The sequence below is a fragment of the Schistocerca gregaria genome, unplaced genomic scaffold, assembly GCF_023897955.1.
Source record: "Schistocerca gregaria isolate iqSchGreg1 unplaced genomic scaffold, iqSchGreg1.2 ptg000394l, whole genome shotgun sequence".
NCBI classification, from domain to species: domain Eukaryota; kingdom Metazoa; phylum Arthropoda; class Insecta; order Orthoptera; family Acrididae; genus Schistocerca; species Schistocerca gregaria.
In genome coordinates, this window is record NW_026061833.1 from 1 (window position 1) to 21,777 (window position 21,777).

At 42.4% G+C, this 21,777-nt stretch overlaps 1 pseudogene; it reads right to left on the bottom strand.

The window, feature by feature from the left end:
• Positions 1-19,893: 19,893 nt before the first annotated feature.
• On the bottom strand, positions 19,894-20,011 carry LOC126310133 (5S ribosomal RNA; annotated as a pseudogene).
• Positions 20,012-21,777: the final 1,766 nt, after the last annotated feature.

A 21,777-nucleotide genomic window follows, 5' to 3' on the forward strand; every position in this document is an offset into this window, starting at 1 on the left:
ACACTAGATCGCGTGTACATATTAGGTGGTGGGGCGATGAGAGACAGACAGTTTTCGATGAGGGAGAGGTAGAATGATATCTTCTGATGTGGGAGGTGTAGGTAGATATCTTCCGAGAGGGGTAGGTACACAGACATCTCCCGAGGGGTGGGGTAGGTAGACATACATATTCCGAGGGAAGTGGTAGGTAGTCATACATATTCTGAGGGGGGTTTAGGTAGACAGACATCTTCCAAGGGTGTGGATAGGTACACAGATATCATCTGAGGGGGTGGGGGGGTAGGTGCAGGTTGACATAGATCTTCCAAGGAGGGGTAGGTAGACAGATATCTTCCGAGGGGGGGGTAGCTAGGTAGATATCTTCTGAGGGGGATAGATAGGCATATTTCGAGGGTGGGGTAGATAGGCACCTTCCGAGGGGGGGGGGGGGGGGCAGATCATCATGGGTGTGACGTCACGTGAGCTGCACTGCTGTTGAAATAGCTTGTTAATGTTTTATAAATTTTAGACTTCATTTACGTATTTTAAAGTTTGTTTGTGTTATTATTTTTGCCGTAAAAGCAACTTATTAGTGGATATTCATTTATCTCCGTCTTTCTTCCTGTTGTATTGACTCTATTATTTGTGAGTGTGCTTTCGTGGTTCGTCTAAGCCTCGCGCCTCATCAGAGTGTTTACATTTTGCGGCGTGCACCGCATCTGTAGCGGTTATAAGCTAAGTACTGACGAACTTTTTTGTGCTCTGTAATACAGTTATTAAATTGAATGGATTGCAGTGGTGTTGCTTGCCGTTTGTGGCGAAATAATGACTTAATAAACTTTTGTAATTGTTCGCTCGCTGTGTTTTATAGAGTTTTCAGTAAATTTCGTGCTTTAGTTTTGAACTGGCGTTTAGTTTTAATTTTTTGGTTTTATCGAATAATATTGTAAAGTTTTGCTGGTATTGGTATCGGCTGTGTTGTAGTAGTATTAATACAAGTAGCTGCTTTCTTAGTAGGTAGAGAATTTCGAGACCATTGTTGTTAGTTCTTAAATAGTGCTGCTTTTGTAACTGAACTTTGGTAACGTAGACGTATAGTTTTTTTTAGTAACTGTTAAATTTTATCATGAGTGAGAAGTGTGGGCTCTGTCGTAGGTTTGTGAGTAGTGGATTACGCTGTGGGATTTGTTCAAAGTATTTTCATTGGGGGAATACAGTGGGGAAGCCAGTGGTAATTTTAGGGTGATCCTGTCCTGGGAATGTAGAATCTGTACTAGAAACAAGTTAATAGAGGAGCAGGAGTGTAAGATCTGTACCCTTCAGGTGCAGTTACAATGCGCAAAGGAGGAACTAGATAAGTTGAGTAGGGTGAAGGGTGCTGGGGAATGGGAACTGGCAGTTGGCAAGAAGATAGCTAGGAAAAGGAGGTAGTCAGACAGTTTTACTTTGCATACATGCAATAGATACGACAAACTGTCAGAGCGGAGAGGAGCCTCGTGAAGCTGTATATGTAGGTAACTTGCAGCAGTCCTCAGCAATTAGGAGGCCTAGGTTCTGCTGCAAGGTAGTTCCCACGGTAGAGGTGTGGGCCAGCATTTGCAGGAAATTTTGTGGAGTGAGTACCAGGTCACAAGCATTGTGAAGCCTAGTGCAGGGATGGCTCAGGTGGCTGAAAGCGTAGGGGAGTTATGTAAGAATTTTACAAAGGAGGATCTGGTAGTGATAGTGGATGGAGCTGGGAGCTGTCGTGAAACTGTTTTAGCATCATGATCGCCCACACCTTAATGCGGCTGTTAGGTGCGTTAATGTGGGGCTGAGGAGTGCACTGATGGCAGAGGGCATGGATCACATCTCAGTGGTACCAGTTCGGTCTATCAGTAGATTGGGTTTCACTAGGCATGGCCTGCACCTCAATAGGTATGCGAAGGGGAGGCTACCTAAGCTTATAGGTGACAGTGTAGTGGGTGGTGGTGGCGGTAGTGGTGTCACTCATGGAAAAGTTCCTGTAGTAGTTGGTGTTAGAGCTGCACCTTTTTAATACTGAAGTCAGCTGATAGGTATACCTGCTTAAAGGAAATGCCTTTAAGGGCTCTCCTCCAAAGGATGTAATGTTTCCAAGTAGAGAAGGAATTAGCATATTTCATCAAAATATAAGAGTTATTAGAGATAAAGTTAGTGAACTGCTAATAGATGTTAACGCTGCAATTATTGGTACATCAGAGCACCACTTCAATAAATTGATAATTTATAGGCTTCCTATACCAGGCTACAGATAAGCTGGCTGTTTCTCAAGGAGTTCCTTGCGGGGTGGGGAAGTGTCTCTGTACATAAAAAACAGTATGTTATTTGAGTCCATAGACTTGTCGCAACACTGCACTGAACAGATATTTGAAAGTTGTGCAGCATTTGTTGAATTTAGTGAAATTAAACTTCTAATTGCTGTTGTTTATAGGGCCTCTAACTCCAGCTTCAGAGCATTTTTGCTTAAGCTAGAGAGGGTTCTTGATTCACTTTGTAGGAAGTACCAGAAAATAGTTATATGTAGGGACTTCAATATTAATTTTGTATATGATTGTGCAAGAAAAAGGGGGGTTGGGTTGTTTGGGGAAGGAGACCAGACAGCGAGGTCATTGGTCTCGTCGGATTAGGGAAGGATGGGGAAGGAAGTCGGCCATGCACTTTGAGAGGAACTAACCCGGCATTTGCCTGAAGTGATGTAGGGAAATCACGGAAAACCTAAATCAGGATGGCTGAACGCGGGAGTGAACCGTCGTCCTCCCGGATGTGAGTCCAGTGTCTTAACCACTGCGCCACCTCGCTCGGTCCCAAGAAAAATGATGTTGGTAGATCTCCTAAATTCATATGATCTGATGCAAACTGTGTATTTTTCCAACTAGGGTGCAGGGGAACAGTAGCACAGTCATAGACCATACTTTTATTCGTTCTTCATTACTAGATGGGCATTCTGTTAGTAAAAGGTTTTTGTACTCCAACCAATGTCATATTTAGTTACATAGAACGTAGGAAAGTCAATCCAACAGCAATAGAGAGCCCGGTTGGCTGACTAGTGGGATAAGGATATCATGTAGAACATAGCAGAAATAACATTAAAATGTTAGAAGTAGTCACAATCAAGCTACCATAGCCCCTTACAAACAGGATTATAAGGTGCCTAAAAATGTTATAAGCAAGGCAAAAAGTATGTGGTATGCAAATAGAGTAGCTTATTGACAGGATAAAATTAAAGACATATGGTTAGTTGTGAAGGGGGTGACTGGTCATCAGCACAAGGTCGATGATATAAAGTTAGTTGAAGGTAATAATATTTTCGTTAGTGATAAATCAGATATATGTACGGTATTTAACAATCACTTTCTGAGCATTGCTGGCAAGCTCAATAAAAATTTAGTTTCAACAGGAAGTCATACAAATTTCTTAGCAAATACCTTTCTGAGATTGATGTCTGAAATACTCCTCTGTGATACACACAAGAGGGAGATTGAGTCAATAATTAAATCACTGAATACTAAGGACTCTCATGGTTATGATGGAGTGTCTTGCAGAACATAAAAGTACTGTGCTGCACATGTTAGCCCTGTATTCAGCCAAATTTGTAATTTTTCCTTTAGGAATGGTAAGTTTCCTGAGCGATTAAAGTACACAGCAGTAAAGCCGCTTTATGAAAAGGGAGAAAGGGATAATGTAGAAAATTTTAGACCTATTTCTATGCCATCAGTGTTTGCAAACGTTACCGAAAAAGCTGTGCATATAAGGTTACTTGATCATTTTATATCACACGATTTGCTATCAAATGCACAGTTCGGTTTTAGAAGTCGTTTCACAACTGAAAATGCTATATTCTCTTTTCTCTGTGAAGTACTGGGTGGGCTAAACAAAAAGGTAGACAGAACCTTACGACGGGAGGTAGGCAGACAGACATCTTCCAAGTGTAGGGTACGTAGACAGACACCTTCCCAGGGGGGTAGGTAGACAGACATGTTCCGAGGGGTGGGTAGGCAGACATACATCTTCATAGAGAGTGAGTATGTAGACAGATATCTTCCAAGTGGGGTAGGTAGACAGACATCTTCCAAGGGTGGGGGTAGGTAGACAGACATCTTCTGATGCGAGGTAGGTAGACAGATATCTTCTGAAGGGGATAGGTAGACAGACATCTTCCGAGAGTAGGTAGATATCTTCCGAGTTGTGGTAGACACCTTCCAAGGGGGTTAGACACCTTCTGAGAGGGTGGTAGATAGACATATTCCGAGAGGGGGGAGACATCTTCCTACAGTTGGTTAGATAGTCTTCTTCCTAGGGGTGGTAGGTAGAGTGAAATCCTCCAAGACGGGAGGGGGGGGGGGGGGGTAGATAGACACACATCTTCCAGAGCGGTGTGTAGGGTAGAAAGACATCTTCCAAGTGAGGGATAAGGTCGACAGACATCTTCTGTGGGGAGGGTTGGCAGACAGACATCTTCCGAGGGGGAGTAGGAAGACATGTTCCAAGAGGGGATAGACAGACATCTTCCAAGGTGGGGATAGACACATCCTGGCATGGGGTAGGTAGACAGACATCTTCCAAGGGGGGTAGGTAGACAAACATCTTCCCATTGGGTGGGTGGGTAAACAGACATCTCTGGAAAGGGGGAGGTCGACAGACATCTTCTGAAGGGGGGAAGGTAGAGTGACATATTCAATGGAGGGAAGTAGGTAGACAAATGTCTTCCAATGGGTGGGGTAGATAGAGAGAGATCTTCCAAGCGGTGGTAGGTAGGCAGACCTAATACAAGGGTAGCGGTAGTGGAAGAGCGATAGGTAGACAGAAATCATCCGTGCGGGAGGGGAGGGGGGAGGGTAAGTAGACAGATAAGTTCCCAGGTCCTCAATCAACTGCAAGACACCAAAACTGGCCAATAATTGAAATTCCGTAACCGAAACTTGTCTTGTACTACTTCTTACTAGTCAACTGCAACAACTTAGAAGCTTCTATTTTGTTCCTTGTGTTACCACTGGATACCTCAGCACGCGACTTAAGTTTCCAGACCATAAATGTAAACGTTTCCAAGAGAAAAGATACCTATGTGACTATCGAGCAATGCGTCATAAGGCAATTAAAGCCGGCAAATAATTCATCAATCAATAACAAAAATCTCACTTATACTACTTCTTACTGGCCGATTGCATCAACTAAGAAGCTCCTATTTTGTTGCTTGTAGTGTTACCCCACTCCGCGGCAAGCGAAATAAGTTTGCAGACGATAAATGTAAACGTTTCAGAGAGAATAGGGGCCAATGTGACCATATGGCATTACGTCGATTCGATAGCAAAAGGCGAAACCGGGCGGATTTCTCAAGTTTTACCATATATGAACACTTTTCACGTTCTCCCGTTCAACGTGGCGTCTAGACGTCGTTTCATGCAAAATCGCAAGGTCCAAGCTAATGTCCAAGGCACTAAAGCCGCCAAATAAGTCAATAAACGATAAATAAAAATGAATTGTACTGCTTGTTACTGGCCGATTACATCAACTTAGAAGTTTCTTCTGTTTTCTACTTTGCTGCGTTTTAATGTCTCCGATACCGCAGCACGCCACATATGTTTGCAGACGATAAATGTAACCGTCTGAGAGACAAAACCGACCAATGTGACGATCTGGCATTACGTCGATATGATACCAAATGACGAAACGGCGCGAATTCTCAGGTTTTTACTACATATGGACACTTTTCAAATCCTCTCGTGTAAAGTGGCTGCCACTCGTTGTTTCATGCAAAATCCTAAGTTCGTCGGTCATGTCCAAGGCATCAAAGCCAGCTAATAAGTCAATAATCGATAACCATAACTTTAATTGTACTGCTTCTTACTGGCCGATTATATCAACTTTTAAGTATCTTCTGTGTACTACTGTGCTGCTTTTAATGTACCCGCATACCGCAGCATGCGACATAACTTTTCAGACGATAAATGTAACCGTTTGAGAGAGAAATGCGGCCAAAGTGAAGATCTGGCATTACGTCGAGACGATAGCAAATGACGAAAACGGTACGATTTCTCAGATTTTTACTACATATGGACACTTTTCAAATTCTCTCGTGTATCGTGGCTGCAAGTCGTTGTGTCGTGTGAAATCTTAAGCTTGTCGGTCATGTCCAAGGCACCAAAGCCGGCTAATAAGTCAATAATCGACAAATGAAATTTGGATTGTACTGCTTCTTAGTGGCCGTTTACATAGAATTAGACGCTTCTTATGTGTTCTACTGGGGTGATTTTACTGTCTCGGCATAACGCAGAACGCCACATAAGTTTGCAGACGATAAATATAACCACGTCGATGCGATAGCAAATGACGAAAACGGTGCGGTTTCTTAGGTTTTTACTACATATGGGCACTTTTCACATTCTCTCGTGTAACGTGGCTGGCTGCCAGTCGTTGTTTCATGCAAAATCCTACGGTCGTCGGTCATCTTCAAGACACGAAAGCCGGCTAATAAGTCAATAATCGATAACTAAAACTTGAATTGTACTGCTCCTTACTGCCCGATTACATCAACTTAGAAGCTTCTTATGTGTTCTAATGCTGTGCTTTTAGTGTCTGCACATACGGCAGCAGGCCACATAAGTTTGCAGACGATAAATGTAACCATTTGAGAGAGAAAAGCGGCCAATGTGACGATCTGGCATTACGTCGATGCGATATCAAATGACGAAAAGTTTCTTCTGTTTTCTACTTTGCTGCGTTTTAATGTCTCCGATACCGCAGCACGCCACATATGTTTGCAGACGATAAATGTAACCGTCTGAGAGACAAAACCGGCCAATGTGACGATCTGGCATTCCGTCAATACGATAGCAAATAACGAGAACGGTGCGATTTCTCAGGTTTTTACAGTTTATGGACACTTTTCGCATTCTCTCGTGTAACGTGGCTGCCAGCCGATGTTACATGCAAAATTTTATGGTCCTCGTTCATGTTCAAGACACCAAAGCCGGCTAATAAGTCAAAAATCGATTACAGAAACCTGAATTCTACTGCTTCGTAATGGCCGTTTACATAGAATTAGAAGCTTCTTCTGTCTTCTACTGTGTTGCTTTTAGTGTCTCCGCATATTGCAGAACGCCACGTAAGTTTGCAGACGATAAATCTAACCATTTGAGAGAGAAAAGCGGCCAATGTGACGATCTGGCATTACGTCGAAGCGATATCAAATTACGAAAACGGTGCGATATCTTGGGTTTTTCCAACATATCTGCACTTTTCACATTCTCTCGTGTAACGTAGCTTCCAGCCGTTGTTACGTGCAAAAATTTATGGTCGTCGGTCATGTCCAAGACACCAAAGCCGGCTAATTACTCAATAATTGATAACTAAAACTTGAATTCTACTGCTTCTTACTGACCGATTACATCAACTTAGTAGCATCTTATGTGTTCTACTGTGGTGCTTTTAGTGTCTCCGCATACCGCAGCACGCCACATAAGTTTGCAAACGATAAATGTAACCGATTGAGAGAGAAAAGCGGCCAATGTGGGGATCTCTCATTACATCGATACGATAGCAGACGACGAAAACGGTGCGATATCTCAGGATTTTACTACATATGGACACTTTTAACATTCTCTCGTGCAACGTGTCTGCCAGATCTCGTTTCATGCAAAATCTTAAGGTCGTCGGTCAAGGCGCCAAAACCGGCCAAGAAGTCAATAACCGATAACAAAAACTTGAAGTGTAAATGCTTCTTACTGGACGATTACATCAACTTACAAGCTTCTTCTATGTTCTACTGTGGTGCTTTTAGTGCCTCCGCATACCGCTGCAGGCGATATAGCTTTGCACACGATGAATGTAACCATTTAGAGAGAAGAGCCGCTAATGTGACGATCTGGTACTAAGTCGATTCGATAGCAAATGACGAAAACGGGCGGATTTCTCTGGTTCTTACTAAATATGAACACTTTTCACATTCTCCCGTGCAACGTGGCTGCTAGACTTCCCTTCATGCATAATCTTAAGATCGTCGGGCATGTCCAAGGCACCAAAGATGGCTAAAAACACAATATCCGGTAACTGAAACTTGAATTGCAATTCTTCTTACTGGCTATTACATCAACTAGAAGCTTCTTCTGTTTTCTACTATGGTGCTTCTAGAGTCTCAGCATACCGCAGCACGCGACATAGCTTGGCACACGATAAATGTAACCGTTTGAGAGAGAAAAGCGGCCAATGTGACGATCGAGCATTAAGTCGGTACAATAGCAAATGACGAAAACGGGTGGATTTCCAGGTTTTCCGTACATATGAACACTTTTCACATTCTCCCGTGGAACGTGCCTCCTAGACCTCCCTTCATGCAAAATCTTAAGGTCGTCGGCCATATCGAAGGCACCAAAGCTGCCTAAATAGTCAACAATCGATAACTAAAACTTGAATTGTCCTGCTTCTTACTGGCTATTACATCAACTTAGAAGCCTCTTCTGTGTTCTACTATGGTGCTTCAAGTGTCTCCGCATACCGCAGCACGCCACATAAGTTTGCAAACGATAAATGTAACTTTCCACATTCTCCTGTAACGTGGCTACCAGAAGATGTTTTATCAAAAATGTTAAGGTCGTCGGTCATGTCCAAGGCACCAAAGCCGCCTAATAAGTCAAATATTGATAACTAAATCTTGAAGTCTACTGCTTCCTACTGGCCGATTACATCAACTTAGAATTTTCTTCTGTGTTCCATTGCGGTGCTTTTAGTGTCTTCGCATTCCGCAGCACGCCAAATAAGTTTGCAGACGATAAATGAAACCGTTTGAGAGAGAAAAACGTCCAATGTGACGATCTCGCATTACGTCGATACGATACCAAATAACGAAAACGGTGCGATTTCTCACTTTTTTACTACGTATGGACACGTTCCACATTCTTGTGCAACGTGACTGCCAGTCGATGTTTCATGCAATATCATAAGGTCGTCGGTCATGTCCAAGGCACCAAAGCCACCTAATAAGTCAATAATCGATAACTAAAACTTGAATTGTACTGCTTCTTACTGTCCGATAACATCAACTTAGAAGGTTCTTGTGTGTTCTAATATGGTGTATTTAGTGTCTCCGCATACCGCAGCACGCGACATAGCTTTGCACACGATAAATGTAACAGTTCCAGAGAGAACAGCGGCCAATGTGACGATCTGGCATTAAGTCGATTCGATAGCAAATGACGAAAACGGGTGTGTTCTACTTTGGTGTATTTAGTGTCTCCGCATACCGCAGCACGCGACATAGCTTTGCACACGATAAATGTAACAGTTCTAGAGAGAACAGCGGCCAATGTGACGATCTGGCATTAAGTCGATTCGATAGCAAATGACGAAAACGGGTGGATGTCCAGGTTTTTACTACATATGAACACTTCTCACAATCTCTCGTGGAACGTGCCTCATGTAAAATCTTAAGGTCGTCGGTCATGTCCAAGACACCAAAGCCGCCTAAAAAGTCAATAATCGATAGCTAAAACTTGAATTGTACTGCTTCTTACTGGCTGATTACATCAACTTAGAAGTTTCTACTGTGTTCTGCTGCTGTGCATTTAGTGTCTCCGCATTCCGCAGCTCGCCACATAAGTTTGAAGATGATAAATGTAACTGTTTGAGAGAGAAAGGCGGCCAATGTGGCGATCTGGCGTTACGTCGATACAACAGCAAATGACGAAATCGGTGCGATTTCTCTGGTTTTTACTACATATGGACACATTTCACATTCTGTCGTGCAACGTGGCTGCCATTTGTTGCTTCATGCAAAATATTAAGGTCGTCGGTGACGTCCAAGGCACCAAAGCCACCTAATACGTCAATAATCGATAATTAAAACTTGAAATGTACTGCTTCTTACTGGCTGATTACATCAACTTAGAAGTTTCTTCTGAGTTCTACTGTGGTGCTCTTAGTGTCTCCGCCTACCGCAGCACACCACATAGGTTAGCAAACGATATATGTAACCGTTTGAGAGAGAAAAGCGGCCAATGTGACGATCTGGCATTCCGTCGATACGATAGCAAATGACGAAAGAGGTGCGATTTCTCAGGTTTTTACTACATATGCACACTTTTAACATTCTCCCGTGCAACGTGGCAGCTAGACCTCCATTCATGCAAAATTTTAAGGTCCTAGCTCATGTCCCATGCACCAAAGCCGGCTAAGAGTCAATAATCGGTAACTAAAACTTGAATTGCACTTATTCTTACTTGCTATTACATCAACTTAGAAGCTTCTTCTGTGTTCTACTGTTGTGCTTTTAGTGTCTCAGCGACATAAGTTTGCTATACCTCCCTTCAGACAAATTCTTAAGGTCCTAGCTCATGTCCAATTCACCAAAGCCTTCTAAAAGTCGATAATCGATAACTAAAACTTGAATTGCACATATTCTTATTGGCTATTACATCAACTTATAAGCTTCTCCTCTGTTCTGCTGTTGTGCTTTTAGTGTGTCCGCGACATAAGTTTGCAGACGATAAAAGGTACCGTTGAGAGAGAAAAGCGGCGAATGTGACGATCTGGCATTCCGTCAATACGATAGCAAATGACGACAACGGTGCGATTTCTCTGGTTTTTAATACTTATGGATACTTCTCACATTCTCTCGTGTAACGTGGCTGCCAGCCGTTGTTACATGCAAAATTTTATAGTCCTCGGTCACGTCCAAGACACCAAAGCTGGCTAATAAGTCAATAATCCTTAACTAAAACTTGAATTGTACTGCTTCTTACTGGCCGATTACATCAACTTAGAAGCTTCTTCTGTGTTCTACTATGGTGTTTTTAGTGTCTCCACATACCGCTGCACGCCACATAGATTTTCAGACGATATATGTAACCGTTTGAGAGGGAAAAGCGGCCAGTGTGACGATCTGGCATTCCGTCGGTAAGATAGCAAATGACGAAAGCGGTGCGATTTCTCAGGTTCTTACTACATTTGGACACGTTTCACATTCTCTCGTGCAACGTGCCTGCCAGCCGTCGTTACATGCAAAATTTTATGATCCTCGGTCATGTCCAAGACACCAAAGCCGGCTAATAAGTCAAAAATCGATAACAAAACTTGAATTGTACTGCTTCTTACTGTCCGATTACATCAACTTAGAAGCTTCTTCTCTGTTCTGCTATGGTGTTTTTATTGTATCCACACACCACGGCACGCCACATAGGTTTGCAGGCGACATATGTAACCGTTGGAGAGAGAAAAGCGGCCACTGTAACGATCTGGCATTTCGTCGATACCATAGCAAATGACGAAAATGGTGCGATTTCTCAGGTTTTTACTATTTATGGGCACTTTTCCATTCTCTAGTGCAACGCGGTTGCCATTCGTTGTTTCATGCAAAATCTTAATGTCGTCGGTCATGTCCAAGCCACCAAAGCCAAGTAATAAGGCAACAATCGATAGCTAAAACTTGAATTGTACTGCTTCTTACTGGCCGATTACATCAACTTTGAAGCTTCTTCTGTGTTCTATTGCGGTGCTTTTAGTGTCTCCGCATTCCGCAGCACGCCATGTAAGTTTGCAGACGATAAATGTAACCGTTTGAGAGATAAAAGCGGCCAATGTGACGATCTGGCATTACGTCGATACGATAGCAAATGACGAAAACGGTGCGATTTCTCAGGTTTTTACTACTTATGGACACTTTTCACATTCTCTCGTGTATCGTGGTTACCAGACGTTGTTTCATGCAAAATGATAATGTCGTCGGTCATGTCCAAATCACCAAAGCCACCTAATAAGTCAATAATCGATAACTGAAACTTGAATTGTACTGCTACTTACTGTACGATGACATCAACTTGGAAGCTTCTTGTGTGTTCTACAGTGGTGCTTTTAGTGTCTCCGCATACCACAGCAGCCCACGTAGGTTTGCAGACGATATATGTAACCGTTTGAGAGAGAAAAGCGGATAATGTGACGATCTGGCATTCCGTCGATACAATAGCAAATGATGAAAACGGTGCGATTTTTCAGGTTTTTACTACTTATGGACACTTTTCACATTCTCTCGTGTAACGTGGCTACCAGATGTTGTTTCATGCAAAATCTTAAGGTCGTCGGTCATCTAGAAGGCACCAAAGCCGGCTAATAAGTCAAAAATCGATAAGTGAAACTTGAATTGTACTGCTTCTTACTGTCCGATAACATCAACATAGAAGCTTCTTCTGTGTGCTACTGCGGTGCTGTTAGTGTCTCCGCATTCTGCAGCACGACACATAAGTTTGCAGACGATAAATGTAACCGTTTGAGAGAGAAAAGCGGCCAATGTGAGATACACGCATTACGTCGATACGTTAGCAAATGACGAAAACGGTGCGATTTCTCAGGTTTTTACTATTTATGGACACGTTTCACATTCTCTCGTGCAACGTGACTGTCAGTCGTTGATTCATGCAAAATCTTAAGGTCGTCGATCATGTCCAAGGCATCAAAGCCACCTAATAAGTCAATAATCGATAACTAAATTTGAATTGTCCTGCGTCTTAGTGTCCGATAACATCAACTTAGAAGCTTCTTGTGTGTTCTATTGCGGTACTTTTAGTGTCTCCGTATACCGCAGCAGCCGACATAGGTTTGCAGACGATATATGTAACCGTTTAAGAGAGAAAAGCGGATAATGTGACGATCTGGCATTCCGTCGATACAATAGCAAATGAGGAAAACGGTGCGATTTTTCAGGTTTTTACTACTTATGGAAACTTTTCAAAGTCTTTCGTGTAACGTGGCTACCAGACGTTGTTTCATGCAAAATGTTAATGTCGTCGATCATGTCCAAGGCACCAAAGCCGGCAAATAAGTCAAATATCGATAACTAAAACTTGAATTGTACTGCTACTTACTGGCCTTTACATCAACTTAGAATTTTCTTCTCTGTTCCACTGCGGTGCTTTTAGTGTCTCCGCATTTCGCAGCATGCCACATAAGTATGTAGACGATAAATGTAACCATTTGAGAGAGAAAATCGTAAAATGTGACGATCTGGCATTACGTCGATACGATAACAAATGAGGAAAACTGTGCGATTTCTCACTTTTTTAATACTTATGGACACGTTTCACATCCTCTCGTGCAACGTGGCTGCCTGTCGTTGTTTCATGTACAATCTTAAGGTCGTCGGTCATTTACAAAGCACAAAAGCCACCTAATAAGTCAATAATCGATAACTGAAATTTGAATTGTACTGCGTCTTACTGTCCGATGCCATCAACTTAGAAGCTTCTTGTGTGTTGAACTATGGTGTTTTTAGTGTCTCTGCAGTCCGCAGCACGCCACATAAGTTTGCATAAAACAAATGTAACCGCTTGAGGGAGAAAAGCGGGCAATGTGACGATCTGATAGCAAATGACGATAGCAAATGACGAAAACGGTGCCATTTATCAGGTTTTTACCACATATGGACACGTTTCACATTCTCTCCAGCAATGTGATTGCCATTCGTTATTTCATGCAACATCTTAAGGTCTTCGGTCATGTCCAATTCACCAAAGCCACCTAATAAGTCAATAATCGATAACTGAAACTTGAATTGTACTGCTACTTACTGTACGATGACATCAACTTGGAAGCTTCTTGTGTGTTCTACAGTGGTGCTTTTAGTGTCTCCGCATACCACAGCAGCCCACGTAGGTTTGCAGACGATATATGTAACCGTTTGAGAGAGAAAAGCGGATAATGTGACGATCTGGCATTCCGTCGATACAATAGCAAATGATGAAAACGGTGCGATTTTTCAGGTTTTTACTACTTATGGACACTTTTCACATTCTCTCGTGTAACGTGGCTACCAGATGTTGTTTCATGCAAAATCTTAAGGTCGTCGGTCATCTAGAAGGCACCAAAGCCGGCTAATAAGTCAAAAATCGATAAGTGAAACTTGAATTGTACTGCTTCTTACTGTCCGATAACATCAACATAGAAGCTTCTTCTGTGTGCTACTGCGGTGCTGTTAGTGTCTCCGCATTCTGCAGCACGACACATAAGTTTGCAGACGATAAATGTAACCGTTTGAGAGAGAAAAGCGGCCAATGTGAGATACACGCATTACGTCGATACGTTAGCAAATGACGAAAACGGTGCGATTTCTCAGGTTTTTACTATTTATGGACACTTTCCACATACTCTCGTGTAACATGGTTGCCAGCCGTTGTTATATGCAAAATATTATGGTCCTCGGTCATGTCCAAGACACCAAAGCCACCTAATAAATCAATAATCGATAACTGAAACTTGAATTGTACTCCTCCTTACTGGCCGTTTACATCAACTTAGAAGCTTCTTCTGTGTTCTACTATGGTGTTTTTAGTGTGTCCACCTACCGCAGCGCGCCACATAGGTTTGCAGACCATATATGTAACCGTTTGAGAGAGAAAAGCTGCCAATGTGACGATCTGGCATTCCGTCGATAGGATAGCAAATGACGAAAACCGTGCGATTTCTCAGGGTTTTTCTACATATGGACAGTTTTCACATTTTCTCGTGTAACGTGACTACCAGACATTGCTTCATGCAAAATGTTAATGTCGTCGGTCATGTCCAAGGCAACAAAGCAGCCTAATAAGTCAATAATCGATAACTATAACTTGAATCGTACTTCCTCTTACTGTCCGATAACATCAACTTAGAAGCTTCTTCTGTGTTCTAGTGTGATGCTTTTAGTGTCTCCACATACCGCAGCACGCCACATAGGTTTGCAGTGGATGTATGTACCCGTTTGAGAGAGAACAGACTCCAATGTGACGATCTATCATTCCGTCGATACGCTAGCAAATGACGAAAACGGTGCGATTTCTCAGGTTTTCACTATTTGTGGACACTTTTCACATTGTCTCGTGTAACGTGGCTGCCAGCCGTTGTTTCATGCAAAATCTTAAGGTCGTCGGTAATGTCCAAGACACCAAAGCCGAATAATAAGTCAATAATCTATAACTAAAACTTGAATTGTACTGCTTCTTACAGTCCGATAAAATCAACTTAGAAGCTTCTTGTGTGTTCTACTGTGGTGCTTTTAGTGTCTCCGCATACTGCAGCACGCCACATAGGTTTGCAGACGATAAATGTAACCGTTTGAGAGAGAAAAGCGGCCAGTGTGATGATCTGGCATTACGTCGATGCGATAGCAAATGACGAAAACGGTGCGATTTCTCACTTTTTTACTACTTATAGACGCTTTTCACATTCTCTCGTGTAATGTGGCTACCAGACGTTGTTTCATGCAAAATGTTAATTTCGTCGGTCATGTCCAAGGCACCAAAGCCGGCTAATAATCCAATAATCGATAACTAAAACTTGAATTGTTCTGCTTCTTACAGTCCGATAACATCAAATTAGAAGCTTCTTGTGTGTTCTACTGTGGTGCTTTTAGTGTCTCCGCATACCGCAGCACGCCACATAGGTTTGCAGACGAAAAATGTAACCGTTTGAGAGAGAAAAGCGGCCATTGTGACGATCTGTCATTAGGTCGATGCGATAGTAAATGATGAAAACGGTGCGATTTCTTAGTTTTTTTCTACATATGGACACGTTCCACATTCTCTCGTGCAACGTGGCTGCTAGACCTGCCTTCATGCAAAATCGTAAGGTCCTAGCACATGTCCAAGGCACCAAAGCCGGCTAAAAAGTCAATAATCGCAAAATAAATCTTGAATTGTACTGCTTCTTACTGGTCGATTACATCGACTTAGAAGCTTCTTCTGTGTTCCACTGTGTTGCTTTTAGTGTCTCCGCATACCGCAGCACGCGACATAAGTTTGCAGACGACAAATGTAACCGTTTCAGAGAGAAAAGCGGCGAATAAGACGATCTGGCATTACGTTGATTCGAAAGCAAATGACGGAAACGGGCGATTTTGTTATATTTTTAGTACATATGAACACTTTTCACATTCTCCCGTGTAACATGGCTGACTGACCTCGTTTCATGCCAAATCGTAAGGTCGTCGGTCATGTCTAATGCATCAAAGCCGGATAATAAGTCAATAATTGATGACTAAAACTTGAATTTTATTGCTTCTTACTGGCCGATTACATCAACTCTTAAGCTTCTTCTGTGTTCGTATTAGTGCGTCCGCATACTGCAGCACGGAACATAAGTTTGCAGATGATGAAGGTAACTGTTAGAGAGAGAACTGAAAAATTCTGTGTTTGTGTCTACTGCCTGCTCATATTGTTTAATGCAGGTTGCTCTAAATGCCCAGTGGATCTGATTCCCTTGATACATTCTAAACAAACTCGGAATGGGAAAGTTGATATATCTGAGATAGTAAAATATGATGGTTAAAGATGTCCAATGAGTATTCCCATATACACTGAAATTAGCGTTGAACAACAAATTATTAATTGGCCACCTACTCATGACTCAATAGCTACTAAGAGCTTTCACTGGTGAAGGATGTGACGGTGTTGTTACGTCCATTAGAGGCTTCTGTAGTTTGCTGAGAATGATGTGAAATAATTGTGCCATGTGATTATCTGTGGAGTTTCAGAGTAAGTTCTATACTGGTGCAGGACATTCATTCCTGCTGTTCCCATTCGAGGCAATCCTTCATTCTGAATCTCAAGCACCGGAAGATTAGAAACAGCAATACAACCTCTGTCTTCCTGGCTGTGCACTATTTCAAAGTGCTGAGGTTGACAGTCTCTCCTCATTGTGCAGTACTTGTAGATTATTGTAAATAGATTATCTGTAATATTTAGAAAATCTCATTCTAAACTTTCTAAGGAATGGGACTTTTCTGTAATGACCACTTTTTGTGTGAGGTGATAAATACCAGAAATTTGGTTGCATTTTGAGAAGCTATTGGTGACTGAGATTAGTGTCTGTGTAAATTAATGGAACTGGATTTTTCCCAAGGTCGGCAGTTTTTCGAAGGTCGGCGTTTTACCCGAGGTCGGCGTTTTTCCTGAGGTCGACGTTTTTCCTCGAGGTCTGCGTTTTTCCTGAGGTCTGCGTTTTTCCCCGAGGTCTGCGTTTTTCCCCCGAGGTCCGCGTTTTCCCCCCGAGGTCGGCGTTTTCCCGCCGAGGTCGGCGTTTTCCCCCGAGGTCGGCGTTTCTCCCGAGGTCGGCGTTTTTTCCCGAGGTTGGCGTTTTCCCCCGAGGTTGGCGTTTTACCCCCAGGTCAGCATTTTTCCCCGAAGTCGGCGGTTTCCCCCCGAGGTCGGTGTTTTTCCCCCGAGGTCAGCGTTTTCCCCCTGATGTCGGCGTTTATTTACGAGGTCTGCGTTTTTGCCCCGAGGTCGGATCGGCGTTTTGTTTCCCGAGGTCTAGAAATCTATCTATATATTGAAAATCGAAAGTATTTTCATGTATATCGAACTATACTGATATGTCTTGTCATCTTGAAACATATATCCGACCACTGAATATCGTTATTCATCGAGTTAGCGATATATTTCGATATATTTCTTTCTTTCGTGAATCGATTTCTTAGAGGTCAGATTTGTATTGGGACATCCATACATTTCACATAATCGATTCACTTTGATATACCGATTTATTTCGAGGCACAAATTTATGTCAAGAAGTCGATTTATTTCGATATATCTTTCTGTATCGTGTTGTCGATGTATTTCGAGTAATCGATAGATTCTGAAGTATCCCTTTATGTCGAGATATCGATTTATTTTGATATACCGACACAATACGGGTTGTCTATATATTTCGAGGTATCTATATATTTCCATGTATAGGTGTACTTCCAGAAGATATCTCTATATCTCAAGTAAACCATAAATTTCTAGATATCGCTATTTTTAAATAAACCTTTATATGAGGTATCGGTATATTTCGAGTTATCGATGTGTTTCTTTACCACGGATTATGACGAGACCTCGAATTATTTTGAGATATCGATCCATTTTGTACGTCGAAATGCGTGTAGATTTCGATACATTTCGATATTTCGACTCATTTCGGTTTGCGGGTTGATTTGGATGTGTCGATTTATATCGAGGTTTCGATTTATCTCTGGGTCTCGATTTATTTCGTGGTTTCGATTTATTTCGAGGTTGCGATTTATTTCGAGATGTTGATTTATTTCGAGGTGTTGATGTATTTCTAAGTGACGATATATTTCGACTTTACTTGTCGACTGCATCAGCTTAGAACCTATTTCGTCCAGAGTGGTGCGACTGTATACCTCAGCACGCGACATTAATTGCCAGACGATAAATGTAAACGTTTCCGAGAGAAAAGCGTCCATTCTGACGATTTCCCATTTCGTCATTAGGAAAACAAATGTAGAAAACGTAACTTTTTCTTCGCTTTTTACTCAGATTAACACTCCTCGCATTTTCCCATGTGGTGTGGCTACCGGACCTCGGTCGTGCAAAATCGCAAAGTCCTATGTGAACTACAAGGCAGCAAGTAAGGCCTATAATAGAATTTTCAATATCTAAAACAAGACAGACACTGCTCCTTACTTGTCAACTCCATCGACGTAAGCTTCTATTTCGTACAGAGTGGTGCGACTGCATACCTCAGCAGGCGACATTGATTGCCAGACGATGAATGTAAACGTTTCCGAGAGAAAAGCGTCCGATGTGACGAACTGGCACTACGTCAAACAAATGACGAAAACGTTAGGTTTTCTTCGGTTTTTCTGACACTCAAAGTGCTGCCAACTTTCACCCCCCCCCCCCCCCTCCCCAGTCGTGGCGATCAGCTGGTGTGATAGAAATGGACACAGGAAAGTAATAACGTTCCATGAAATCCCATTCCAGGGACGTTCAAGGGTAAATGTTCCAGACGGTTTATTTCCATTAAGACACGCATACTGGGCATCTACAATGCCACATCTGCCAGATCGTTTCTATTGTCAGCAGTGGAAAATAAAACTGTACTGAAGAAGCCATAGTGAGACGCGGTTTTTGGTAGAGGAAATAATACGAATTCTCTAGCCACTGATAATGATGATCTAATGAGAATTCTGTTATTGTTTTGAAAGATGCATTTAAATATGCATTGAACGTAGCTCCAAATTATTTTGAGAATTATAATTGCGGTATGATGAATCCACATTGGAGATTTTGTAATGCTAAACATTTCGATCTGAGAATACTTTATGTGATAGAACGGCATTGACCTTGTGTGTCATTAGGATAAAGTTAATTTGCCTCCATTAACCTAAAATTTAAAACTTTCTGGCAGATTAAATCTGTGTGCCCGACCGAGTCTCGAACTCGGGACCTTTGCCTTTCGCGGGCAAGTGCTCTACCATCTGAGCTACCGAAGCACGTCTCACGCTCGGTTCTCACAGCTTTCTTTCAGGAGTGCTAGTTCTGCAAGTTTCGCAGGAGAGCTTCTGTAAAGTTTTGAAGGTAGGAGAGGGATACTGGCAGAAGTAAAGCTGTGAGTACCGGACGTGAGTCGTGCTTCGGTAGCTCAGATGGTAGAGCACTTGCCCGCGAAAGGCAAAGGTTCGAGTCTTGGTCGGGCACGCAGTATTAATCTGCCTGGAAGTTTCATATCAGCGCACACTCCGCTGCAGAGTGAAAATCTCATTCTGGAAACATAAAATTTATCTGCCATTAACGTAAAATCTACTTTTCAGCGCACTGTAATAAGGACTCACTTCAGATGATTGGACAATTAAAGAGAACTCAAACCGTTATTTTAATAGTGTTCGTAGGTCTAATGCAGCATTTACTGTGGACAGTCCCTGAGCCTAGACTGTCAGTTTTATGTAGGCAGCACTACTTTAAAAAAACACTCCGTCTTCAGGCAACAAGTGGCCAATGAGGACCATCCGACCGCCACATCATCATCACTGAGGGTGGAGGAGGAACTGGCTCTCCCACTCGTTGTGGTAGTTTCCTTTGACTGGAGTCGCTACTATTCGGTCGAGTAGTTCCTCAATTGGCATCCCAAGGCTGAGTGAAACCCGAAAAATGGCAACAGCGCATGGCGGCCCGGATGGTCACCCATCCAAGTGCCAACCTCGCCCGACAGTGCTAAACTTCAGTGATCTGACGGGAACCGGTGTATCCACTGCGGCAAGGCCGTGGCCCCTACCACATTTTCATGATATTTTTGATCGTAGATAAGGTCCGATGGCTCGAAAGAATGGACGTTTACCATGTTATGCACATTTATATTTTCACTACGTCGAAACAGCTGGTCCAATTTCGACCACAGGTGATGGTAGCTATAATGATCGTGCCAAGCATCCCGTGTACATTAGTTGCACCCAAGTGTGTTGGCATCACAGCATTCGTGACATTTAAATTTGTTACTTCTTTGCTACTATATTCGCAATAAATTTCGCAGACAGTATCCGCATATGACGCTGAATGTACCTACAAAATTATAAAAATTGTGCGACACATGTTTCAGGAGATACGTCATAAAAACTCAGGACAAGGCCAGACGCTGCATAGTACGGGAGTGGACGCAGTGCTGTAAATAAATGCCTGGTCAACGGCAAGCTTTTCCGCTAGTCATCTATGTTGTTGTTGTTGTTGTCTTCAGTCCTGAGACTGGTTTGATGCAGCTCTCCATGCTACTCTATCCTGTGCAAGCTGCTTCATCTCCCAGTACCTACTGCAACCTACATCCTTCTGAATCTGCTTGATGTACTCATCTCTCGGTCTCTCTCTACGATTTTTACCCTCCACGCTGCCCTCCAATGCTAAATTTGTGATCCCTTGATGCTTCAAAACATGTCCTACCAACCGATCCCTTCTTCTAGTCAAGTTGTGCCACAAACTTCTCTTCTCCCCAATCCTATTCAATACCTCCTCATTAGTTACGTGATCTATCCACCTTATCTTCAGTATTCTTCTGTAGCACCACATTTCGAAAGCTTCTATTCTCTTCTTGTCCAAACTAGTTATCGTCCATGTTTCACTTCCATACATGGCTACACTCCAAACAAATACTTTCAGAAACGACTTCCTGATACATAAATCTATATTCGATGTTAACAAATTTCTCTTCTTCAGAAACGCTTTCCTTGCCATTGCCAGTCTACATTTTATATCCTCTCTACTTCGACCATCATCAGTTATTTTACTTCCTAAATAGCAAAACTCCTTTACTACTTTAAGTGCCTCATTTCCTAATCTAATTCCCTCAGCATCACCCGATTTAATTTGACTACATTCCATTATCCTCGTTTTGCTTTTGTTAATGTTCATCTTATATCCTTCTTTCAAGACACTGTCCATTCCGTTCAACTGCTGTTCCAAGTCCTTTGCCGTCTCTGACAGAATTACAATGTCATCGGCGAACCTCAAAGTTTTTACTTCGTCTCCATGAATTTTAATACCTACTCCAAATTTTTCTTTTGTTTCCTTTACTGCTTGCTCAATATACAGATTGAATAACATCGGGGAGAGGCTACAACCCTGTCTCACTCCTTTCCCAACCACTGCTTCCCTTTCATGGCCCTCGACTCTTATTACTGCCATCTGGTTTCTGTACAAATTATAAATAGCCTTTCGCTCCCTGTATTTTACCCCTGCCACCTTTAGAATTTGAAAAAGAGTATTCCAGTCAACATTGTCAAAAGCTTTCTCTAAGTCTACAAATGCTAGAGACGTAGGTTTGCCTTTTCTTAATCTTTCTTCTAAGATAAGTCGTAAGGTCAGTATTGCCTCACGTGTTCCAACATTTCTACGGAATCCAAACTGATCTTCCCCGAGGTCTGCATCTATCAGTTTTTCCATTCGTCTGTAAAGAATTCGCGTTAGTATTTTGCAGCCGTGGCTTATTAAACTGATAGTTCGGTAATTTTCACATCTGTCAGCACCTGCTTTCTTTGGGATTGGAATT